Source organism: Pongo abelii, chromosome 1 (assembly GCF_028885655.2).
Source record: "Pongo abelii isolate AG06213 chromosome 1, NHGRI_mPonAbe1-v2.0_pri, whole genome shotgun sequence".
Lineage (NCBI taxonomy): Eukaryota > Metazoa > Chordata > Mammalia > Primates > Hominidae > Pongo > Pongo abelii.
The window spans coordinates 156,201,466-156,229,117 of NC_071985.2; the positions used below are offsets into that span (position 1 = coordinate 156,201,466).

General features: G+C 40.0%; 1 long non-coding RNA gene across 1 annotated transcript; it reads left to right on the plus strand.

The window, feature by feature from the left end:
• Nucleotides 1–27,204, plus strand: LOC112132740 (uncharacterized). Its single transcript, XR_002914462.1, has 3 exons — nt 1–283; nt 26,935–27,059; nt 27,160–27,204. It is a non-coding gene; the product is annotated as an uncharacterized LOC112132740 (long non-coding RNA).
• Nucleotides 27,205–27,652: the final 448 nt, after the last annotated feature.

The following is a 27,652-nucleotide window of genomic DNA, read 5'->3' on the forward strand; positions in this document are numbered from 1 at the left end:
GTAATATGAAAAAGTTATTTAAATTTCATTTCACGTTGTCCTTTTGAATCCTCGCATTAATAAAATCGGTTTCAGTGGAAATATCAGCAGCAAGAAATATAAAATACTAACAGCAAGATTTTTTTTTTTAATGCCCATAAGAAGAAGCTTGGAAATTGACACTCGGTTGCCAGGCACGTTTTACAGCTTTGCTGTTTACCATGGACCAGAGATAATTTTCCTTATGGAGAATTTACGAGTTTCCAGATGCATTATGCTGAAGATAGCCAGGATCCAGCACAAGGCAAGTACCTGTTCCGTGCTTGATTGAACCAATGAGAAAAACCATGAAAGCGAAAGGGAGTCTGTCCCAACAAGGTGGAGGGGTAAGATATTTTGGTAAAAGAGAATGAGAGAGGACCATTTCTCCTTGGCTTATTCTCACTATACCCTAAACTTCCAGTTGTTAATATTCATGAACATTATTAGTTTAATGTCTGTCTCCCCTGATAAACCAAAAAGCTCCATGAAATTGGAGCTGTATCAGTGAATCTTTACCTAAGTGTAGCAGTTAAGAATTTGGCTCTGGAGCTAGGATTACTGTGTTCAAATCTCAGCTTCACTATCTATTAGCTTTGTAACCTTGGGAAAGTTAAGCCTCTTGAGTCATATAACAAGGATGATAGTAATATCTACCTCACGGGGCTATTAGAAAAACTGTGTGATTTAATATTTGTGAGAAGAGTGTCTGATGCCTATATAAACTATATAAACTTCTGTTGCTGTTATTATTCTTCACAGCTGTATCCTCAAAGCTTAATATAGTGCTTATGTAGAGGAGCTGGGAATAAAAGGAATCAATTAATAAATAAGAGAAACAAAAATTGTATTTCTCTTTTTTCTTAGAAGGAAAAAGATTTTTTTCTTAAGTCAGTAAGTCCACGTTTACCAAAATATCTTCATTTTGTCTCAAATGCTAGAATAAAATCAAAATATGGATACACCCAAAGTGGTGAGCTGATATTTTTTGTTTATGTGTCTACACCTCTAATTACTCTAATAATGTATGTAACCTCTTTTTCATGATTGTTTACAAAACAATCATGTCTGTGAAAAGGCAATGCACATCCACCCTTGAATATACTCTGGTTCTTCCTCGATGTGCTTTAGCTGTACCTCCAAATAGAATCAAAGGTAACCCACTGGGAATTCTGTAGAACAAAGAACTTCCTTGTTTAGAACTTCCTTTGAAGCCAATTTATTATTCTTGCTGTGAATTTTAACGTTTCCATTCTTTCTCTCTTTCCTTAAAGTTACATTCCAAAACATCTGTGATGGAGGGTGTATCTGATCAAGGAAGGAATAATTTTTTGATGGTAGTTGGTACAGATGGCTGAGTGTGTTTACTCAGAGAAGTGGCACCATCCTTTAGTGATTCATTTAGTTTAAGATGAGGCTGACACATTTGGAACACTCTAATATTTCTCTGGTCTTTCAGAATGGGTCCTAACAGCCCCAAATGGCCTTAGTAATCTTTGTTAGGTTTGCATTCAATGAAAATCTTTTTCTAAAACTTGTATTCTCCTGCACTGAGACATCCCAAAGAGATGAAACAATGTCTTCTAGATGTGCTGCCTGATGTTCATCACCTCTCTGGATTCTAAACATTCTTGGTCACCAGTGGCATCCATGTCATCTCCATTGTATGTATTCTGGGGCTATGACTTCTTGACCTCTTGGATGAGTGTTGTCAGATAGACTATGAAAAGAGGTGACTCTGAAAAGTAAGGTCTAATAGTGATACAAAAAAGCAGGAATTGCATACAAAACAAAAATCCAGGTACATCAAATCATTCATGTAAGAGAATAATAGGGTTCATTTCAATAGTTCAATGATTATCAATTTAGTATTTGGCTTATTATTTAAGTGAAGAAAGTCAAACTTTAAATGTGTCTTTTATTAATTTTTTACATTAAACTTTTGTTTTTTTTTTTTGAGACAGAGTCTTGCTCTGTCGCCCAGGCTGGATGGAGTGCAGTGGCACGATCTCGGCTCACTGCAGGCTTCGCCTCTCGGGTTCATGCCATTCTCCTGCCTCAGCCTCCTGAGTAGCTGGGACTACAGGCACCCACCACCATGCCCGGCTAATTTTTGTATTTTTAGTAGAGGCGGGGTTTCATTGTGTTAGCCAGGATGGTCTCGATCTCCTGACCTTGTGATCCTCCCGCCTCAGCCTCCCAAAGTGCTGGGATTACAGGCGTGAGCTGAGCCACTGCGCCCGGCCTACATTAAGCTTTTAACTGAGATAATTGTAGACACATGTAATTGTAAGAAATAATACAGAGATCCCATGTATTCTTTCCCCCGTTTCCCCAAATGAGTGTCTTTTAATATTATAGTACAATATTATAACCAGGATATTAATATTGATACAGCAAGACACAGATTCACCATAAAGACCCTCCACTTCTTTTTCATAGACACATTCATTTCCCTCCACCTTCTTTTATCTCTAACCCCTGGTAATCACTAATCTGTTCTCAATTTTTATAATTTTGTCATTTCAAGAGTGCTGTAAAAATAAAATCATACAGTATACCCTTTATTTTTATCTTTAGGAGAAAGAATCCTTTGGCTAATTATGGGGGTAAAAGTTAAGAATTAAGGCCCTTGCCTGGTGCTGCTTGTAACTGGCATGGTGACATCAGGAAAGTCACCTACCCTCATCTGTAAAATGAAAGAGTTGTGTCTGATGTCCTCAAAGGTCTTTTCCATTTTGGGATTTAAATGTTATAGCATCTAAATTGCCATAGCAGGACAGAATGGAGGTTTTGGGAATGAGGAGGGTCACTCTCTGGTCTTCTCTCTGAGGATATTTCCTGTAACGTTCTAATCTTTTCTCCTAAACAGTCACTATTGGATCCTCTCCTGCCCTGTGAAATGTCCCTTCATTAGCCTTTATAGAAAGCAGTAGAATGTTCAGGAGTTTTTCTTTGTTACTTCCTAAGTGGGGCTATAGAGGCTTCTCTGAAACTCATTTAAATAGGAAAAGCACAAAACCCTTGTTTGAAACTCCATCTTCTCTTATTCTCAGTGAATCTCACACAAAGGACAGAGTGAACCATCATGCAGGGACATCTTCTTGCAATGAGATGTCCACAGGTCAAGCAGACTTGAGGGCGTAAGCTGGTGAAAGGATAGGTAGCTTGACTACTGTTGGTCCAAATGCAAGTTGTGATGTCAGGGTATAGCATCATACTGGGCAGTTACCTGGGATCCCATGCCCAGAAGTGGTTTAGTAGTCTGCTGTCATTATCCTGACATTCTTAATAATTTTATTTTTGAACTTATATTTCATAAGCCAAGTTCAATGGAATAATAGAGTAGGTGTGAAAGCAGAGGAGATAAAGGCAATGTGTGTTTGCTGCTGTTCCTTGGCACCCCATCCATATATAGCCTTCCTGATGCCCTGTGAGGATAGAATTCTGGTGGATCCACAACATGTGGAAGTTCAGTGAGATTCAAAGCCCATATAATGTTAACTGTAGTACATTTACAACTGAGTAAACAAGGGCACTGACAGCCTTAGAGTCTACACTTTCAATTGTACCCAGAACTTATATTGAATGCAAAAGGAAAGCAATGATGTTCCAATAAATATGAATGACCAAAAAACCTTATGATATTCTTTTTTTTACTTCTGTTACATCCCTGAAACTCAGGCTGGGAATGGTGACATAAAAGGGAAGGTTTCTGTAATTCTCATTCCTTTCAGTTCTTTCTTTACTTGTCAGTAAGTCCAAAAGTGTAATGTATATGTATCAAGAAGTGAAATAAAATTAGTTTGAGTAAGTTTTTTTTGTTTAATTACTATTCTAGTAAGAACAAAATACATACACACATATGAACTATGAAATGAGAATTGTGTAATTTTGGTAATTCTGGATATCAGTTAAATGGTCTGCTATTGCACTTAACACAGGCATTATACAATGAAGATAAATGATAAAATTTATGATAATAATTTAAAATTACAATTTGTCTTTACTTCAAACATTAAATATGAAAGAACAAACTTTATGATGAGCACAGAAAAAGACTACAGAAGAAAGGAAAGAGCTTTATATTTTAGTACCTTTAATAACACTGTTACCCTGTTTTCGTACTAGGGGTTCCAAATTTTCATAGTGCACTGGGCACCACAAATTATGTGGCCACCCCTAGGTGGTATGAGGGTGCAAGTAGGGAAAAGATTTCTTAGATACACTGATTGAATTTAGGAGTTTAAAGAAAGAAGAAACTAACTTGGCTAACTTAATAAAAAACATTTTTTTTACTTTGTTTTGTTTGGGGAGGATGCAGGGTATTCGTAGAACTGAAGGAAAAGCTGAGAAAATAGATGTAGAAGAGAAAGAAATCAGGAGTTCTAAGGATTCAGGTACAGAAACGAAAGGACAATCATATGGGCATCACACTTTGAGTGAATTTGTTCCAACTGATCAAGTTTGTGCAGCTCCACTTAGCAGTCTCCGTCTGGAAGGAGAGTTGGTCTACCTTGGCTTGCCATTTGGCTAGAGGAATACAGATATCCTGGACTGATAGTACTCTAAGATTGCACGCAATGGGAATTAGTTATTTCCTAAATAGAAATTGGGGTGTTGTACCACAGGAAGAGAGAATGTAGCCTGAGTTACTAAATCAACAAACGCCAATTACATGAGAAAGGCATTCTGAAAAGGGTACTGAGTATGTTTTTTGCCTACTGTACACACGAAAGTCTTGACTTTATGATCAGGTAGTTCTTGGAAAGAAAAAAAACTTGGAAAGATTATTTTTATTCTCTTATTATTCACGCAAAAATATGTATTGAGAGACTATTACATACTCTATGCTACGTTAAATACGGGTATATTTAACGTATATACCCATTATATATACGTTATATATATATGTATATATATAGTTATATATACGTTATATATGTATATATATACATATATATACATATATATATACATATATAGTCTTCTTAGATGACTAAGAAGACTAGGATGACAGCTAAGGGAAAATTACAGATTGTGGAATAATAATGAACATGCATTTTACAACATACTAACATCTGTACAAATGATACATTGCTGGATTTTGATATGGATGTCCTAACCCTTTTCTCTAAGTAGCAGATGGAAACCTGTAGCCAGTGTTTGCAAGAGCATAGCCTCATTCATTTTCAAATATCACTGTAGTAGACTCTGTTTGGTTTGGTGTTGGTGACTCTTCTTTCAGGTCCTGTCGATACTTTTTCTATATTGCACATCAAAGTATACTGAAGAGAATGGGCTCTTGGAAGCTGACTTGCTGGATTCAAACTACATGCACCATAGCCTTCCTAATCCCTTCTGTAAAATGAAAATAACCCTTGTAACAACCTAGATAGGTGGTCAATAAATGTTAAGCTATTACTACTACTACCATTACTAGCTGAATCTGCTTTATCGGTCACATTCATAAAGTTCTAAGGAACTCTCCATTCTAAGGACTCCCCATTCTCTCATTGTCTACACTTACAGTGCTGTTCATTAGGATTTTCCATAATGATGGAAATATTCTATATCATGCTGTTCAAAGAGTAGCTATTACTTGTGGCTCTAGACTTCTTGAAATGTGGTTAACATGATTGAGGAACTGAATTTTTAATTTTATCTTAATTAGTTGAAATTTAAATTTAAATAGCCACATGTGGCTGGTGGCTACCACACTAGAGAGATGCAAGTTCAGAAAAAGAAACTTTGATTAGATAAAGGAAAACATAGAATATTTGAGTTACACACAGTGAAACTTCTCTGATAGGGATGTAACTGGATTGGAAGAGACAAGAGAGTTAAAAGGCTGTCTTTTCCCTCTCTTCTTCTCTTTTCCTCTCTTTCATTGTTCTTTCCATATCATATAGCTTTGATGTTGGAGGACATCTGGGTTATTAGACTCATCATCATTTGGAAGTCCGAGGAGTCAAAGGGGGCCCCAAAGTGAAGATAGGAGGGAGTGGACCCTCAACAACGAGCCTTGACTTCAGCCTGAAAAATTATTCTTGCAATTTTCATACATACCAGCTATGTTCACTAGGACAGAAAACTTGAGAGAGCAAGAAGGAGGTGAAGCCTCGCTAGTGACTAAGAGTTTGCATTTTCTGAGGTGTCTCTTGGGCGTCTATGCATCAGAAGCCTCGTTCCAAGCTAGGATTCAGGGACTTCAGATTTTGTCTACAAAACTTTAGAAAAGACTACAAGTGTTTTAAAATTTCTTTTTATGGTCCTACTCGGAATTCCTTTAGGTACTGTCTTCAGAAATAATATTGCCAAGGTTTCTTCCTGCAAAAGATTTTGCAAAATGCTGGTCTCTTGGTTCCTGTTAAGATCATATGTGAAGATAATATCAAGAAATGAGCCTATTTATCTTCAGCATCTACTTGAAGATGAGTGACATGTTCCTTAGACTGTTGGAATATCCACACTACCTTGAGAAGAATTAGAATTGGTGTAGCAGAAATGCAAAGAAGAAAAAGACTCAAATTGAGGTTTTCTGATTTCCAAAATAGTCTGTTGGGGTCTGCAGCAGAAATAAATTTTAAGAGGAAAAGCTTTTTTGTTAGAAGAGACTAATTAAGAGAGGAAAGGCTTTGAGAATCCCAAGGTCAGCCCTAGAGCACAGTGGACCTAAAGATTATGTCAGAATAACCTGCTGGAAAGGGAAGCAAAAAGATCAGATGATCTTGCTCCTAGGGGACTGGAATGAGGGTCAGTGAGACCTGGAGGGGAGTAGAAAATGGAATGGAATTTGGGCATAGAGAAGTAGCTGGAGAAGGGGTCCCCTTAAAGGAGCCACAGGTAGAGGAATAAAGTCAGCAACAAACGATCACTGATTCCCAGTGCAGTGCAGAGGGGCCTCCTGGAAGTCAGATCAATTCTCCGGACCACCCAGCAACATCCGAGGAAGCACTGCCCAGTATCTGGGCTAGGAAGTCACATTAGCCCTTTTGTGTGCCTGGTGGGATCCTTTTGGTGATGGCTTCTAGCCCACCTGTCATTGGCGGGTTGTCCGTCAGAAGTGTGGCTTTGCTGAGCTCCATTTGAACTGTCTTAAATGGGCATTCTCCAATGTTCAACCCTTCTGGGACACTCACAAGCTCTCTTAATCAAACAATGAAAGCCTATGATGCTGATAGGCACATGGGCAATGTGGAGGGAAACATGGGTAGGGTGGCGTTTTGGAGAAATGCATTCCAGGTATGTAGGAAGTGCTTCATTGTCTCACTTGGTTTGGAACTGAAACTCTGTCTCTTTATAGTCCGGATGCTTTAGGCCCTCTTTCTGTGTTTTGTCTTCCTAGTTATGCTGCAGCATAGGAGACATCATTTTAAACTTTCCTGGTGGAAATGTAGCTTTTTAATTTTCTTTCTTTTGGGCAGAAACATGAGTTCCATGTATTAGTATTAGGCATTCACCTCTGGTTGCAATAATCAAGAGGATATTCCTAAGCTGCAGCACCAATACTGGGCATCTTGACAGCACACTAAAGTAAATGTAATCACATCCACCAAGCATATATTCAGTGCCAATTCTAAGCCAAGAATCAGGGTAGTTACTGGTGATACAAAGTTGAACAAGATATGATTATAGGTGCTCACAATCCAAATACAGCTTAGTTCTGTGTAATTCATTAAAGATGACGTTGTTCATCTAATATATACCTGTTTCAGTGTGGGGTGGCTGGTAGGCATGGAGATATACCAATAAGTGAGTTTGGCATTTTTCTTTTTCTTCTTGGCTGCAAACTGTCACTGACTCATTTAATAGTGACTAATAGAGCTCTTAAAGAGGTTAAAGAAGGTATTTGGTCGTTCTGCCCATCAGCCTCTTTTTTTTTTTTAACCGGTTCCCACCTTTGTTGCTCAAACTTCTCAGCCCCAAAACCCTTTCCCACTCCCTTGGCTGACTCAGTGTTCCACCTCCCTGGCTCCAGGAAAGGCTCCTATGTGCTCCAAAGCTGAATTCTTATTGTCATGGTTGTTCTCATTTAGCTCTCGGAGACAGCTGCTTGAGGGTGGCTGAGTGGGTAGCTGGAGGCTGTCCAGCTCCATTTGGCTTGTGCTAATAATTTAGAAGGTTTTGTATCTTTCATTTGTTTCCCATTCTGGACTGAAAAAAATGGAAATTCGTCTGCTGAGTGGGTGGAAAGGTAGTGGGTGGGCAGGGCTGAAAGAATGGGACCGGGTGCATCATTCCTGCCACCTGTTAGGCTGAGAAATTCAGTTCCTTTCTGTTTTGTGCTTTATCTCACCATCTGCCAAGCTATATTAGTCAGGTCTCTTTGGTTACAAGTAACGGGAACAAATTTGACCTCACTTAAATAAAATAGGTATTTCTTTTAAGAATACACGGAACCTTCATAGAACCTGAGGACAGGAACACAGGTAGATTTCAGGAAGGATTTGGAATATCACCTGGAAAGGCTTTGAGTCTCTCCTGTTTTCATCTCTTATCTTCTCATGATTCACTGGTCCTCTCTCTCTCTTTTTCTCTCCTCTGCAGACCGTCTTTCTAGCTTTTTTTTTTTTTCCCCAAAAAGTAGAATGTGGCCACCCCACAGTGCCTGAATTCAGATGTTACAATTCTATTCAGCTGCAGAGACTAATACTTCTCAGTTTCAGTTTCTCATCTGCATCTGATTGGTAAGCTTTGATTTGGTGCTCATGTCTGGTCCAATCAAATGCAATTGAAGAGGTGAAAACACAAAGTATAACTTGATGGAAAGACCCACTTCTGCAGACCAAGAGATAATTCCCAAATAAGGGGGGACAAATGGGAGGTAGGTAAATTTACCAGGTACTACTATCCACAGCAATGTGCTGTTGTATACCCTTCTTTTTTTCTCCTAGATTCCTCTAGTTAATTATTTACATGCTTTTGTCATAAGGAAGGTATGTTCGCTGTAATTCTTTAAGGCTACCTATCTGCACCCAGGCCAGATTCATATGGTGGCAAGCGCTGAGATTACAGTGGCTGTGAATCTCCATATATTAACATCTTGGTCTCTGAATTCCTTGAATAGAGGGTTTGTAATTAAATATGTTGGGACCTAGTAACATCTGAGTATCTCTGCCAACTTAACTGTTGGGTATCCAATGACAAGAATAAAGAAGCAAAAACAACCCTTTGGATTTCTGTAGTATTCAGTTTTCCTCGTCCACACCAAGGAAGAGAGATGATGATATTTGGAAGGTTAGATTACTTAAGTTAAAGTCCTGATGCTGCTGATCACCCACTGGATAATGCAATCAAAACCCGTGTCCTCTCAGTTGCTCACACCCAGGTAGTGATAAATAAAGTAGTCCTCATTAGTTAATTCAAGGATTTGTTGAATGCCTACTGTTATCAGCACTGTGCTCCCCTGTAATACAGCGGCCCTGCCCTCATATGTTTCATAGTGTAATGTGAAGACATACAGGAAAAAATATCTATTTTAATTATTATAAAATATATATTTTATAACTACTATGAAGTATTTTGGACTTAGAGCTATAAAGACTAATAGAGGATATACTTGTGTATTCACAATCAGCTGTAGAAATAAAATATTCCTGTGGCAGTTGAAACCCTTGTTAACCCTTTCCTGAATACAGATTCCTCCTTTAACCCTGAAATAATTATTTCCCTTAATTTGCCATTTATCATTACCATGCATTTCTTTATATATTTACATCATGAGTTGAATTGTGTGCCCCCAAAAATGTTTAAGTCCTAACCCTGGTACCTGTGAACTTGACCTTATTTGGAAACAGCATGCATGCAAACGGTCTGGTTAAGAAGAGATCATTAAGGTGGGCCCTAACCCAATATGACTGTGTTGTTATAAATCAGGAAAATTTGGATATAGTGACAGACATGCACACAGGGAGAATGCCAGGTGAACATGAAAGAAGGTGTAGGATGATGCATCTAGAAACCAAGGAACACCAAAGATTGCCAACAAACCACCCAAAGCTAGGAGAGAGGTCTTGAACAGACCCTTCCCTCAAAGCCCTCAGAAGGAGCCAATGCTGCCGACACCTTGATCTCAGATTTCTATCCTACAAAACAGTGAGATAATAAATGTCTGCTGTTGAAGCTACCCAGTTTGTGGTACTTTGTCACAGCAGCCCCAGCAAACTAACACAACTTATTATACCTGTATGTGTTCCTAAATTAATCATAATCTTGTTTACACATGTTAAAGCTTTATATTGTTATACCACACTGCAAGTAGTCTTCCATGACTTAAACTTTTCTCTGAGAATGATGTTTATGAGATTCATCCTTTGGTACACGTAGCTTTAATAATTCCCTTTTCATTGCTGGGTAATAGTCCATTTTATGGATAAACTTTACTTATCACAATTTAAATACCCATTTTCCTTATAATGGACATTACAAACAATACTATTATTCACATTCTCATCAATATCTCCTTGCACACATTTGCAGTAAATTTTTAGAAGTTTATACCTAGGAACTGAATTCCTGTATTATTACGTGTTTAAGTTTTCACTACCACCAGCAATGTTAAACAGTTCATGCTGCTACACAACTTCATCAACAAATAATACCATCTGGCTTTTAAATTGTTTCCAATCTGGCCAGTGGGTGCAGAACAGATATTTAATGTTGTGAAGTGTTCTATGAACAAGTAAATACAGTATGCTATGGGAATGTGTAAAGAAAGTCCAAACTAGTCTGGGAGGTGTGGTAGAGAGGGATCTCTTGTGGAAGTAATACCTAAGCTGAGTCTTGAGGCATAAATAGGCATTAGCCAGGTGAAGGGAGGTGGGAAGGGTGGTAGGGCTAAAGGGAGCAGCTTGATGGAAAGTGTAGAAGTGGGAATACACGTGGCACAGGTGGGTACGAGGACAGAGTGTCTCCACTAGTGCCAATATAGCCCTCCATTGATTTAGGTGGACCTACCTCCTGAAGGGGCAGGAACAAGCAAAACCCCTTTATGAGCTCTGCAGTGACTCCTATTCCTTCTAAGTCTAGGGCATATGCCTTGAAAGTTGAATGAAAATATTTTTTTTCTCAATAAGAATTTAGATTAGTGTTCAAAAATGGGCCAGTTGACTGGCTTATGTCCTCAACTGTATTTTGTTTGAATGCCACAGTTATTTTTTATATTTTATGCCTTTATTACTAAATAGTATTTAATGAATTCCATTCCCAACATTCTCTACTGTCTTATACCGAGACCATTAACTCATTTCTTATCTCCCAGATCTCCGAGGTCATTTAAGTTTGAGACCCCTAGCTAAATTTACTGTAGTGGTGTGCATAGGTAATCAGGAGGAACAATTAATCCACCCTTGGGATAAATTGCCTAATTAAGATGTTCTTGTTGAAGTCACTGGCAGGACTACAGCTCTAGTGGTGAGCTACAGAAAAAAAAATCTCAACTGGAGGATCCAGGACCACCCTTGCCTATGAGATTGTACCCCATTTCTCCCCTAGCAAGTAGAGAGGCTTGGGAGGCTTATCTGTCTTACACATGCAGTTGCATCTTAAGATGGCAGGAATCCAATTTGGAAAATGGTGTATGAGGTGGGGATGGGGAGAATCTGGGAGTGGGAAGCAGAGAAATTTTCCTAGAAAAGATAGGGATTTCTACAGAGAGACTTTAGACAGAGGCCCTTTGGTGGAGAAAGCTGGCTACATGATGGTTGGGAATGCTGGTAAACAGTGGGGAAAATACCCATGAGGGATACCTTCCTTTTGAGGCTCAGAAAAGTCCAATTTAGTAGAACTTCCTATTGTTTTCTAGATTTGTAACTCTTTTCTCATATTGCCCAAACCCTTCTGTTATCAATCTGTCTGATATAGCCTGGTGTATTCAGGGAGACTGAGAGGTCAGGCAGCAGGGAGAGGGCACTGTCCTAGTTCATCTTGTAAAATATATCAGGTCCATTCACTGGGCTATGGCTTGGACTTATGATATCAGTATTGGTTTAGAAGAAATGTCTGTGGAGAATCCCCAAAGGGCCAGAACCAGTTTATGATTCTGAAAGAATCATAAACTCAAATAATATAGGTTACTCTTACATTGGTTCTTAGTCTTGGTTGCAACTTTAAAAACCATGTTGTAGCCCAGACCAATTATGAACCAAAATTTCTGAAGACAGAGGATCCAGGCAGCAGTATTTTAAAAATACTTCCCAGGTGATAGCAATGTTCAGCCAAGATTTAGAACCACTTGGTTGAGAATATTGCCTTCTGAAAGGGTCCGGAGGTGTCCATAGCATGCCTGGCTCACATTTAGTCTCAATAGCAAAATAGAGTGTATTTGAATTGAAATTCATCATCTTGGTACATCTATACTGTTGTTAAAGTGGTTTATTAGTGGAAACAAAAATTGGGTAGCATTGGGGTAGGAAAGAAAGAAATGCAATTAGAAAGAAAATGCTTTGATTTTTTTCTACTTTCTTGTGAACATTTTGCAAAATATTGCAAATTTTGCTGAAACAATGTTGGATTCCACCATATTTTATCTCTTGCAGCAATTCTAATGCCTAGCATCAAATGCTCTCCTGCATCACCCTCTGGTTCATAGATCCCAAAGAGGTTGCATATTCCATCTCAGAAATTCATTCCTCATTGAACTTAAAACATGTTTAGACTCTCAGGGCATTTAGATGGGACTGCCTAGAGAAAGCCCTGGAGGGAGCCTGCCATAGTGATGCGGCTTTAAACAATACTCTAGACCACTTGGAGAGAATCACTAATCACTCTCTGGTGTTTTGTTTTCTTTTTAGATCTTCAAACTTTCTGCAGTCCTTTGGTTTGGTTTCTAAGGCAGAATTTATGATATGTTGCTGACTGAAGAACAACAGAATTTTATAAAATAGTCTTTATGGGTTTCAGTTTCTCACCAGGAGAACAAAGTAATATTTCCCCACAATTTTCCCCAATTTGTTTCATGCTTATTTTATTCCATGCCCTCCCTTAAGATGGAATGGAGAGGGGAGGCAGGTAAACATATAGACCCCTCTCATAGATGGTCTTAAGAGCAGATGTTTTACTTTTTTCTATCTAAATAAGGAGGCAGAAACTTCAGCTATGTTTCTGTGTGTATTTGCATGTACACGTGTGTGTGTGTGCATATGTGTGCACTTGAATCCCTTGGAGTGTGGGAAAAGGGAAGAATAGGGATCTTCTTGCATGGCTTCAAATAATGACCAAATGGGAGCTCAGGCTTATGCTACAGACACTACTGGCTTGGGTTTCATGACACGTTGCATTGGAATATCAATCTCTGATCCTCCTGCTCAGCTAATCGTTTAACCTGGTTAGCAGTTGTTTCATGTGGATATGTTGGGGATTTAGAGGATGGAATTGAATGCCCTGGAAGTTTACTTTCAAAGCCTCATTTTTAACCAGAGGATGCCGATTGCTTTCTATAGGAGATCATATCCCTCTTTATGTATACCTGGAAGAGCTCACTTGAGTGGGTTTTCTTTAAAAAAAAAAAAACAGGAGCCAAGATGGCCGAATAGGAACAGCTCTGGTCTACAGCTCCCAGTGTGAGCGACGCAGAAGACAGGTGATTTCTGCATTTCCATCTGAGGTACCGTGTTCATCTCACTAGGGAGTGCCAGACAGTGGGCGCAGGTCAGTGGGTGAGTGCACCGTGCACCAGCCGAAGCAGGGGCGAGGCATTGCCTCACTCGGGAAGTGCAAGGGGTCAGGAAGTTCCCTTTCCAGGGGTGACAGACCGCACCTGGAAAATCGGGCCACTCCCACCCGAATACTGTGCTTTTCCGACGGGCTTAGGAAACGGTGCCCCAGGAGAGTATAGCCCGCACCTGGCTCAGAGGGTCCTACGCCCACGGAGTCTCGCTGATTGCTAGCACAGCAGTCTGAGATCAAACAGCAAGTCGGCAGCGAGGCTGGGGGAGGGGTGCCCGCCATTGCCCAGGCTCGCTTAGGTAAACAAAGCAGCCTGGAAGCTTGAACTGGGTGGAGCCCACCACAGCTCAAGGAGGCCTGCCTGCCTCTGTAGGCTCCACCTCTGGGGGCAGGGCACAGACAAACAAAAAGACAGCAGTAACCTCTGCAGACTTAAATGTCCCTGTCTGACAGCTTTGAGGAGAGCAGTGGTTCTCCCAGCACGCAACTGGAGATCTGAGAACGGGCTGACTGCCTCCTCAAGTGGGTCCCTGACCCCTGACCCCCGAGCAGCCTAACTGGGAGGCACCCCCAGCAGGGGCAGACTGACACCTCACACGGCCGGCCAGGTACTCCAACAGACCTGCAGCTGAGGGTCCTGTCTGTTAGAAGGAAAACTAACAGAAAGGACATCCACACCAAAAACCCATCTGTACATCACCATCATCAAAGACCAAAAGTAGATAAAACCACAAAGATGGGGAAAAAACAGAGCAGAAAAACTGGAAACTCTAAAAAGCAGAGTACCTCTCCTCCTCCAAAGGAACGCAGTTCCTCACCAGCAACGGAACAAAGCTGGACGGAGAATGACGTTGACGAGCTGAGAGAAGAAGGCTTCAGACGATCAAATTACTCCGAGCTACGGGAGGATATTCAAACCAAAGGCAAAGAAGTTGAAAACTTTGAAAAAAATTTAGAAGAATGTATAACTAGAATAACCAATACAGAGAAGTGCTTAAAGGAGCTGATGGAGCTGAAAACCAAGGCTCGAGAACTACGTGAAGAATGCAGAAGCCTCAGGAGCCGATGCGATCAAATGGAAGAAAGGGTATCAGCCCTGGAAGATGAAATGAATGAAATGAAGCAAGAAGGGAAGTTTAGAGAAAAAAGAATAAAAAGAAACGAGCAAAGCCTCCAAGAAATGTGGGACTATGTGAAAAGACCAAATCTACGTCTGATTGGTGTACCTGAAAGTGACGGGGAGAATGGAAACAAGTTGGAAAACACTCTGCAGGATATTATCCAGGAGAACTTCCCCAATCTAGCAAGGCAGGCCAACATTCAGATTCAGGAAATACAGAGAATGCCACAAAGATACTCCTCGAGAAGAGCAACTCCAAGACACATAATTGTCACATTCACCAAAGTTGAAATGAAGGAAAAAATGTTAAGGGCAGCCAGAGAGAAAGGTCGGGTTACCATCAAAGGGAAGCCCATCAGACTAACAGTGGATCTCTCGGCAGAAACCCTACAAGCCAGAAGAGAGTGGGGGCCAATATTCAACATTCTTAAAGAAAAGAATTTTCAACCCAGAATTTCATATCCTGCCAAACTAAGCTTCATAAGTGAAGGAGAAATAAAATACTTTACAGACAAGCAAATGCTGAGAGATTTTGTCACCACCAGGCCTGCCCTAAAAGAGCTCCTGAAGGAAGCGCTAAACATGGAAAGGCACAACCAGTACCAGCCACTGCAAAATCATACCGAAATGTAAAGACCATCGAGACTAGGAAGAGACTGCATCAACTAACGAGCAAAATAACCAGCTAACATCATAATGACAGGATCAGATTCACACATAACAATATTAACTTTAAATGTAAATGGACTAAATGCTCCAATTAAAAGACACAGACTGGCAAATTGGATAAAGACTCAAGACCCATCAGTGTGCTGTATTCAGGAAACCCATCTCACGTGCAGAGACACACATAGGCTCAAAATAAAAGGATGGAGGAAGATCTACCAAGAAAATGGAAAACAAAAACAGGCAGGGGTTGCAATCCTATTCTCTGATGAAACAGACTTGAAACCAACAAAGATCAAAAGCGACAAAGAAGGCCATTACATAATGGTAAAGGGATTAATTCAACAAGAAGAGCTAACTATCCTAAATGTATATGCACCCAATACAGGAGCACCCAGATTCATAAAGCAAGTCCTGAGTGACCTACAAAGAGACTTAGACTCCCACACATTAATAATGGGAGACTTTAACACCCCACTGTCAACATTAGACAGATCAACAAAACAGAAAATCAACAAGGATACCCAGGAATTGAACTCAGCTCTGCACCAAGGAGACCTAATAGACATCTACAGAACTCTCCACCCCAAATCAACAGAATATACATTTTTTTCAGCACCACACCACACCTATTCCAAAATTGACCATATACTTGGAAGTAAAGCTCTTCTCAATAAATGTAAAAGAACAGAAATTATAACAAACTATCTCTCAGATCACAGTGCAATCAAGCTAGAACTCAGGATTAAGAGTCTCACTCAAAACCGCTCAACTACATGGAAACTGAACCTGAATGACTACTGGGTACATAACGAAATGAAGGCAGAAATAAAGATGTTCTTTGAAACCAATGAGAACCAAGACACAACATACTAGAATCTCTGGGATGCATTCAAAGCAGTGTGTAGAGGGAAATTTATAGCACTAAATGCCCACAAGAGAAAGCAGGAAAGATCCAAAATTGACACCCTAACATCACAATTAAAAGAACTAGAAAAGCAAGAGCAAACACATTCAAAAGCTAGCAGAAGGCAAGAAATAACTAACATCAGAGCAGAACTGAAGGAAATAGAGACACAAAAAACCCTTCAAAAAATAAATGAATCCAGGAGCTGGTTTTTTGAAAGGATCAACAAAATTGATAGACTGCTAGCAAGATTAATAAAGAAAAAAAGAATAATCAAATAGATGCAATAAAAAATGATAAAGGGGATATCACCACCGATCCCACAGAAATACAAACTACCATCAGAGAATATTACAAACACCTCTATGCAAATAAACTAGAAAATCTAGAAGAAATGGATAAATTCCTCAACACATACACCCTCCCAAGACTAAACCAGGAAGAAGTTGAATCTCTGAATAGACCAATAACAGGAGCTGAAATTGTGGCAATAATCAATAGCTTACCAACCAAAAAAAGTCCGGGACCAGATGGGTTCACAGCCGAATTCTACCAGAGGTACAAGGAGGAGCTGGTACCATTCCTTCTGAAACTATTCCAATCAATAGAAAAAGAGGGAATCCTCCCTAACTCATTTTATGAGGCCAGCATCATCCTGATACCAAAGCCTGGCAGAGACACAACCAAAAAAGAATTTTAGACCAATATCCTTGATGAACATTGATGCAAAAATCCTCAATAAAATACTGGCAAACAGAATCCGGCAGCACATCAAAAAGCTTATCCACCATGATCAAGTGGGCTTCATCCCTGGGATGCAAGGCTGGTTCAATATATGCAAATCAATAAATGTAATCCAGCATATAAACAGAACCAAAGTCAAAAACCACATGATTATCTCAATAGATGCAGAAAAGGCCTTTGACAAAATTCAACAACCCTTCATGCTAAAAACTCTCAATAAATTAGGTATTGATGGGTCGTATCTCAAAATAATAAGAGCTATTTATGACAAACCCACAGCCAATATCATACTGAATGGGCAAAAACTGGAAGCATTCCCTTTGAAAACTGGCACAAGACAGGGATGCCCTCTCTCACCACTTCTATTCAACATAGTGTTGGAAGTTCTGGCCAGGGCAATTAGGCAAGAGAAGGAAATCAAGGGTATTCAATTAGGAAAAGAGGAAGTCAAATTGTCCCTGTTTGCAGACGACATGGTTGTATATCTAGAAAACCCCATTGTCTCAGCCCAAAATCTCCTTAAGCTGATAAGCAACTTCAGCAAAGTCTCAGGATATAAAATCAATGTACAAAAATCACAAGCATTCTTATACATCAATAACAGACAAACAGAAGACCAAATCATGGTGAACTCCCATTCACAATTGCTTCAAAGAGAATAAAATACCTAGGAATCCAACTTACAAGGGATGTGAAGGACCTCTTCAAGGAGAACTACAAACCACTGCTCAAGGAAATAAAAGAGGATACAAACAAATGGCAGAACATTCCATGCTCATGGGTAGGAAGAATCAATATCATGAAAATGGCCATCCTTCCCAAGGTAATTTACAGATTGAATGCCATCCCCATCAAGTTACCAATGACTTTCTTCACAGAATTGGAAAAAACTACTTTAAAGTTCATATGGAACCAAAAAAGAGCTCGCATCGCCAAGTCAATCCTAAGCCAAAAGAACAAAGCTGGAGGCATCACGCTACCTGACTTCAAACTATACTACAAGGCTACAGTAACCAAAACAGCATGGTACTGGTACCAAAACAGAGATATAGATCAATGGAACAGAACAGAGCCATCAGAAATAATGCCACATATCTACAACTATCTGATCTTTGACAAACCTGACAAAAACAAGAAATGGGGAAAGGATTCCCTATTTAATAAATGGTGCTGGGAAAACTGGCTAGCCATATGGAGAAAGCTGAAACTGGATCCCTTCCTTACACCTTATACAAAAATCAATTCAAGATGGATTAAAGACTTAAATGTTAGACCTAAAACCATAAAAACCCGAGAAGAAAACCTAGGCAATACCATTCAGGACATAGGCATGGGCAAGGACTTCATGTCTAAAACACCAAAAGCAACGGCAACAAAAGCCAAAATTGACAAATGGGATCTAATTAAACTAAAGAGCTTCTGCACAGCAAAGGAAACTACCATCAGAGTGAACAGGCAACCTACAAAATGGGAGAAAATTTTCGCAACCTACTCATCTGACAAAGGGCTAATATCCAGAATCTACAATGAACTCAAACAAATTTACAAGAAAAAAACAAACAACCCCATCAAAAAGTGGGTGAAGGACATGAACAGACACTTCTCAAAAGAAGACATTTATGCAGCCAAAAAACACATGAAAAAATGCTCACCATCACTGGCCATCAGAGAAATGCAAATCAAAACCACAATGAGATACCATCTCACACCAGTTAGAATGGCAATCATTCAAAAGTCAGGAAACAACAGGTGCTGGAGAGGATGTGGAGAAATAGGAACACTTTTACACTGTTGGTGGGACTGTAAACTAGTTCAACCCTTGTGGAAGTCAGTGTGGCGATTCCTCAGGGATCTAGAACTAGAAATTCCATTTGACCCAGCCATCCCATTACTGGGTATATACCCAAAGGACTATAAATCATGCTGCTATAAAGACACATGCACACGTATGTTTATTGCGGCATTATTCACAATAGCAAAGACTTGGAACCAACCCAAATGTCCAACAATGATAGACTGGATTAAGAAAATGTGGCACATATACACCATGGAATACTATGCGGCCATAAAAAAGGATGAGTTCACGTCCTTTGTAGGGACATGGATGAAATTGGAAATCATCATTCTCAGTAAACTATCGCAAGAACAAAAAACCAAACACCACATATTCTCACTCATAGGTGGGAATTGAACAATGAGAACACATGGACACAGGAAGGGGAACATCACACCTCGGGGACTGTTGTGGGGTGGGGGGAGGGGGGAGGGATAGCATTGGGAGATATACCTAATGCTAGATGATGAGTTGGTGGGTGCAGCGCACCAGCATGGCACATGTATACATATGTAACTTACCTGCACGTTGTGCACATGTACCATAGAGCCTAAAGTATAATAATAATAATAATAATAATAATAATAATAATAAAAAGAAAAAAAATAAAAACAGATTTTGTATGCATCTCCCATCTCTTTTAAAATGATTTATTCAATATTTGTTTCTCATCAACATTCGGGTATCACTTCCCACATCTTCACATACCTAAGGCGAGTTTGCTTTCCAATTAAATGCCTCTGGTTGGCTGTCCTCTTCTCTGCACTAAAATTGTTCATTTTCCCCTTCCATATCAGGCCTAAGGAAGACTCCACAGGTATTGTCATAGTTAGCATATTTTTCTATCAGGTCTGAATGAAGACGCTGCCTCTGCAGTGTCTGAGATGAGTCTATGGGCCAAATCTATAATGAGCCTTTTGAGACAAATAGGCTACCAATTGTTGTAGCCAGGCCAAAGGAGACAAGCAAAATGCCAATTTCAGACCCGGTGGTGAAGAAGGCTGCTGAGGGCAGAAAGTACCGGATTAATGAAATCACAGGCACTCAGCTTGCACCCGGAACTAAAGCAGCTTTGGGAAAGGCATACGGCAAAAAATACGCCAAAGTTAATCGCAAAGTCAGGCGTCCAATAAAACAGCATCTGCTTGAAAAGCACATCAGCCGCTGCACAGTGACTTTTCTCCTGCTCCGTCAAGCAGGGGGATGTGCAGAGTGGGATTAGCAGGGCATCAACCCACAGCGCGGCAGCTGCCCGGGTGGCAGCAGAGCTCTGGCCCGCGTGTGGCCGATGCATTTGCCCAGGGCAGCCAGCTGTGAATTTGACTATTGGCAGCAGCGAGGGCAGCTCCAGAGCTCGCCCCACACTCACTTTCCTTCCCACTCGTGAAACAGCCACGCCATGCATGCTCTATTGTTTCCTAACAATTCTTCCTGCGCTGCCGGTTAACAGCAATAGTCTGTGAGCTCAAGTGCATGACCTCATTTAAAGAGCTTTGGCAGAATGTCAGCGTCATGTTTTTCCCCTCCTCGCTTAATGATGGCGTTCCTTTTTGCCACTTAATTTTGAGTCTGTTATAATTGCAGTGAAGAGCTTCTATTCAGGACTTTGTAACACTCCCACTCTTCTTCCAAAGAGGCAAGAAGAGGTGAGAGGGTTATGGGCTGTCATAGACTTGCTGGCTTGCCTGAAATTTATTTTCACTGTTGTTACAGACAATGATCAGGGTTTAAGTCTTGGGCTGCTCTCTGATAGGGCTGTTTGAAATCTGTTTGCATTTTCTGAGGGTTATTTCGTGGAACACTAGAGGGATGTAAATGAGTGTCACTTATGGAAATAGATTCCCTGGTCACCTAAACTTGAGAAACACTGGGTTTTCTAATTGTATAAAGTATCAGTATTGTAAGTGGCTCAATATTTTTAAGATGCTGATGTGCCTTTTCGGTGTGGATAGTGAATAGAATCGGCAAAATTTTGCAAACTTTTTGGCCTTAGAATCCTTTTTTCTATTCTTTTGAATTTTTGAAAATATTTTTTTAAAAATTCTTTCAAAAATTTGAAATAATTTCTGTTATGGGTTGAATTGTGTCTCCTAAAATTCATATACTGAAGACCTAATCCCCAGTACCTCATAATGTGATCTTCTTTAAAAATAGGATCATTGCAGATGTAGATAGTCTAGATGAGGTCATACCGGAGTAGGCTGAACCCCTAATCCAGATGACTGGTATCCTTAGAGAAGGGGAAAATTTGGACACAGAGACAAATGCACACAGAAGAAGAATGCCATATGGAGATTGGAGTTATGCTTCCACAGGCCAAGAAACTCCTGGAAGCTGCCAGAGAGGACTGAACAGACCCTTCAGAGGGAGCATGGCCATAATGACACACTGACCTTAGACTTCTAGCCTCCAGAACTGTGACCCAATAAATATCTGTAGTTTGAGCCACTCAGTTTGTGGTACTTTGTTATGGCAGCCCTGGCAACTAATGCACTATGTAATGGAATACTGTTTTGAGGAACTTTGAGAAATTCTGCTTAAAAGGCTTACCACAATAACAGATAAAATGGTCTGAGAATACATTTGCAGAAGTCTGAGATTTTAAGAAGTTTTAGGCTCAATTTAGGATCTTCTGTATATTTGCAGGCAGAGTAAATTCTGACTATATTGATGTTATTTCACATTTAAAAGAAAAATATTGGGCCAACTACATGAGATATTATGGAAAGCAGATGGACAGACTGGCTTCTTCCATCCTCAAATGTTCAAATTATAAACCTAGTTTCATTACTTAAGCCGATACGATCTTTCCGCCTTGCCTGAATAACTGCTGTAGCCTTTAATTAGATAGGTTGATGAAAGTGTTCCAGGAGTTACACTAGCCTGTCTGAATTGTATTCTTTTATCCCACTTGGTTGGATTAAAATGGATGGATTAAAATTGGATACAATTCATGACTGCACATGAACTAGTAATGCAGCTATTTTATTGAGAGAATTTCTAAGGATGAATACTGATGCCCAAATTTAAGGGATTCATAGGGTAGTAAATATTAAAAAATAATTTGAAGGTGACATAGGTTTGCAAACTTTTTCTTTTGTCAAATAAGTATATTAAAACAACAATTGACAAAATGAACAAGAATCAACAACCACCATGTGCTAGTGACATTGTTTAAACCTTTTAATTGTACCAAGTAAGAATATTAAAACAACCAACAACAAAACATACCAAAAAACAAAATCACCTCTATAACAACCATGAATTAGTGATATTACATATAAAAGTAAAGGATATTTCTAAAACCAAAAAGGTAGAAAGAACAACATGTCATAATGATACCAATGGGTTATGTGTTTTGAGTGTTATGTGCCAGGCATGTTCCAAATGGTTTATACGCGTAAACTCTATTAATCCTCACAAAAAGACTAAAAGGTTGAAACTAACACCTTAATTTTATACGAGAGGAAATTGGGCACTGAGTTGAGAAGTTGACTAGGGTCATCTGCTGATAGATGGTAAGGCTGGGAGTTGAGTCTGCAAGACAGGCTCTGGAATGTATGATATTGTGATCTTGAGCATCATATGATCTAGCTTCTCCAATAAGATGATTCTTTCCAAAAAAGAAAACTCAGCAAACATACTCAGATGTTTCTGGGGGTGAGGGCATGTGGATATTTTTATTTTTATTTTTTCTCATTTTGCTGCAGATCTGTGATAACATCATCACAGAGCAGTCTGGACTGGAATTTAGGAAGCCCTAGACTGCAGCTGCAGGCTGCATCCCAGCAAGGGATCCAGAATGTAAATGTCCTGTGCTGTTTATGGGGGGAAATCGTAAGACAGATAAAGGAAATAGCTCATTTTTCTTTAATAAGCCATCTATGTTTTGTGGTAGGGCTTGAGCAATCTTCTAAAAGGTGAGTGCAAATCAATCATTTCAGCTGACATTTTCAAAATACTTCAGGGTGGCAGAAAGTTAATGTATCAAATGCCATTAAAGGTTTAAAACAACCAAACCAAAATAAATATACTTTAAACTTAACCTCAAAACTTGGGGTGTGATTCAGGGTTCAGCTTGGAGTGTGTATGTTTGTATGTGTGTGTGTGTGTGTGTGTGTGTGCATGCTTGCATGTGGTATGAGATGATTTGGATTCCATTGCCAGGGATGTATATGAAAGCACACCACACAAACTACTCAAAAAAGAATAGCATTAAGTACATAAGCGATATTCTATACCTGGAAATTATCACATAAATGTAACCTTTGCAAGGGAAAACCTTTGCAGCAATTTAGTGAAAGGAGCACATGCTCTAGGGTCAGGTAAACAGAGTTCAAATCCCAGCTCTTATTCTTCCTTGCTGAGTGATCTTGGAGAAGTCACTTTTGTAGTTCATTCAGGATGCTATAACAAAATACCATAAATTGGGTGGCTTATAACCAACAGACATTTATTTCTTATGGTTCTGGAGGCTGGGAAGTTCAAGATCAATGTACCATCAGATTCAGTGTCTGGTGAGGGCTTGTTCTTCACAGATAGTGCCTTCTCACTGTGTTGCTACATGGTAGAAAGGGCAAGGCAGTCCTCCGGGGTCTTTTCTAAGGGCACCAATCCCATTTATGAGGGCTTTACCTCCATGACTCAATCAACTCTAAAAGGCCTAATCTCTTAAAACCTAATGGGGATTAGGTTTCAACACATGGATTTTGGGAGGACACAGACATTCAGATGACAGGAGTCACTTAGCTGTCCTATCTCATTTGTAAAATAAGAACAATAGCCTATCTTATAGTTTTTTTTTTTTTTTGTGAGGATTAGGCTAATTTATGTGTAATGATTAGCAGTAGTGTTGCTCAAAAGCTAATTTTATATTATTTATTTATTTATTGACTTTTGTATTGAGAAAGAGTTTCTCTCTGTCACCCAGGCTGGAGTGCAGGGGTGCAGTCTCAGCTCACTGCAACATCTGTCTCCCCAGGCTCAAGCAATCCTCCTACCTCAGCCTCCTAAGCAGCTGGGACTACAGGCACATGCCACAACACCAGGCTAATTTTTATATTTTTTGTAGAGACAGGGTTCACCATGTTGCTCAGACTGGTCTTGAATTCCTGGACTCAAGTGATCCACCTGGATTGGCCTCCCAAAATGGTGGGATTACAGGTGTAACCCACCTTGCCTGACCACTAGTTTTATTTTTTAATACATATTTATACAGTGTTCATTAACAGACCCTATTCTAAGTGATTTATAAATATTCATAATAACTCTGTGAGGGTACGTATGAGTATTATTTCCATTTTATGGTTGAGAAAAATGAGACATAGAGGTTGAATAACTTGTTTAAGATCACAGAGCTGGTAATTGTCAGAGGAGGGGTTCAAACCAAAGCAGTCTGGTGCCAGAGACAATGTTCTTAGTCACTACTCTATAGCATCCTGATAACTGAAATTGAAATATGTTCCATTTTAAATATTTGTAAGTCAAGCATACATGGCAGATGATTTACCAGAACCTCAGACACAAAGGAAATAGTTGGATATAGACAACTTGTATATGAATTGAATTAGCTGTGAATATGCAATGTTAAATGCATAGAGATTGTACAGTGTGGATTTTCCTCTTAACCACCAATTTCCTTTCACTGGGGGTTGACACTTGTGTGTGGCCATCAGCTTCCTCAATGATTCTTATTTCTCTCTTGTCTCTTCCCATTTGCCTTCTGGTGTCCTCTCTGGCCTGACCCACCTCCCTCTGCTCCCCAGGGTCCTGAACCGACCCTCACTGGATGCAGAGCCTCTCAAGCTGTCTTGCAGGCTTTCTGTCTTTGTACATGTCTTAGGTGTGGGCGGCCACTCTCCCAACCCTTTCCTGGTTCCAGGCCACTTGCTCTCCTTGTATCTTTTCTCCACCCTTCCTAGGCTCCCACATGTATCCAATTCTCACACTCTTAGCACAGGAGTTTACCTATCCTCTCTCAACCCTGCAATCTGATCAAGCACCTGCCGTTTCTCATTTCCTTCATTGACACATATCTGGAAGGAGAATTTGTACTAGCCATCTCTCCTTTCTCTTGTGCAATCTGCTTCTCAACTCCTGCAGTCTATTTGGCTTCCTTCCACAACACTTGACTGAATTACTCTCGCGGTGGTCATCAATGCTCTGTTAATTGTTAAATCCAATAGCATCTTCTCAGTCATTACACTTGACCTCTCAGCGAGACCCTGCATGGGTTGGCCTGGGGCCAAATCTCTTGCCTCATTTCCTGTTACATCCCCCTTGCTTCCACACCACAGCTAGAGTGGCATACTACTGTTCTGCAAATGGCAGTCTATCTCACAGCCTTGGCATGTGTTAGTGCCTTTGCCCCTAGATCATGATTCTCCAGACATTTGCATGGCTCTCTCTGTCTTCATTCTGATATCTGAGCATGTCACTTCTTAGCAAAGCCATCCCTGAACACTGTTATCTAAAGTGCACCCCCTTTGCCCATCTCATTGCCATCACTTTTGATCCTCTTACCTGCTTTAGGTTTTTCTCAGAGCATGTATCACTACCTACCTGTTCTTTTTCTGCATATCTAAATTCTAGCATGTCTCCTTCAGAAGAAATCCATTTTTCTTTTTGCCATGCTTGAGGCCAGGCCTCAGCATCTCACACCTGGACTATTTCAACTGTGCCTTCAGTGTGCTGTCAGACGCTTACCCCTGAGCTATACTCACTCCTACCAGCGCACTGCATGGTTTCCCTGCCTCCAGCTTCTCTTACCTCCAATTCAATACAGCTACATAAATTGCTGCCAGATTTCTTTTTCTAAAATGGAAATTTGATCAGCATTTTCCTCCTTCAAGAATCTTGGTGCATCCCCACTGCCTTGAAATTAAAATCCAAACACACTAGTATGATCGATGAACCCTCATGGTGATCTTAAGGCCTTTTGAATCAGCTCTGAGAGAGCAAAGGATTTAATGTGAGCTGCAGCATCAAAGCTGGTGCCTTTCTGTCTTGACAGCAAGGAGAATACCAAGGTGTTGGCATGCCTTATACCTCAGCGAGGCTCACGTCAGACAGAAGCAGTCAAGTGTTTCTCAGTACAAGCAGAGGGTGGGGTGAGATAGTTAACCTAAAGAGTTAATCTAACACTGTGTCTACTGGCAAAACGTTATTTCCTCCAAAGATATGGATTTTTTTTCCTGAGGAATGTTAATGAATATAATGAGTATTTTTTTAAGTGTTCTTCTTCATAGGAGATAATAATACTTACCACTCAATATATAATAGGTATTCTAAGACTTTATATATATTAATTCATTTAATCATTAAACAGCATTAGAAGATACTGTGATTATCCCCATTTTGCAGATGAAGAAACTGAGGCACAGAGGTTAAATAGCTTTCTGAAGGTTTTACAGGTAGAGGTAGGTCTGGAATTAAAATTCAGGTAATGTGACTTCAGTATTAGTAAGGAAGTTAGGGGAACCACAGTTTTCACTGAGAAGGAGATGAGATTGGAATGTGGGGGCTATATTTTGTTTTTCTTTCTCTGGGGCTCTCAATAACCAGGCTGAAGAGAATGCCATGAGTAACTGAGGCAAGAAGATACTGCAGGAAATTTTATGAGGGGGAGTTGGGTGACTAAATGGAGATATGAAGGGGTGATGTGTAGAAGAGAGGGTAAGGGAAGGGGAGAGAGAGAGGCAGAAACACATAGAGATAGAAAGAGATAGAGGGAGAGGGAGAGAGGGACAGAGAGAGAGATATCAGAAATGAGAGTTTGGTCAGGTAGAAGCGGACACACCAAGTGGCCCTGAAGAAGGGCTGATTTAATCTCTCTTGTGTGTCTTAGTGGTAAAGGAGCTACAGAGATACTGGTCTTTTGAATGAACTAAGCTTGGATATGGAGAAATGTATGATCTAGAGGCGCTCAGATGAACCTGAGCTCCAGAGGCAATAGTACTAAATTTGTTATTGCCCCAGGTTGGTGTCCCACTACAAAGCAAGGGCCTGCCACAACCAGACGCATGTTTCAATGACATTGAAAGACTCACCTTGGACTTATCGCCGACTTGTCAAACAGAACTCCGATATCTGAGTTTGTCAAGGTGCTACTCTTTGACTCAGATGACCTTCTTTCTCCCTTCCTTTTCCTTCTACTCTGGTCACTCCCTTCAATTCCTTCCCCTCTCTATGTTTGTCTCATAGATCTCAAAGGACGTGAAGTGTATTTGTATTATCATATAAAGCACGTGAAATTATGGTTTTCTCTGTGAATTTTTCTAAGAGCATACTTTGAATTCTATTGTTGGTATTTCCAGTGAGAAGCATAGAGCACATGGTAGGTGCTTAATAAATGTTTGATGAATACATAAATGAATAAATACCTGTAAAACATTTAATGGCACAACAGCTGTTGCTTCTGTCACTTCTCCTGCGTCTCAGTGGAATTCTTTTTTGCATTTGAACACTATTCCCACTGAGAAGTAAACAACCTCCTTTTTGCCTTGCCTTTTCCCTTAGGAGATTCCAAGGGTGTCATATGTTACATGGTGCTCCTTATGGCATGCAAATAATTCTTTATCCATGGACCTTTCTGCTTCTTTATTTTAGCAAAGAAATCTGCTTTGTATTAGAATTCTCCTCTGATTGGGAACCCACATCAAAAAGACTTTAATTCCTGATAGTGATTATGAAAAAT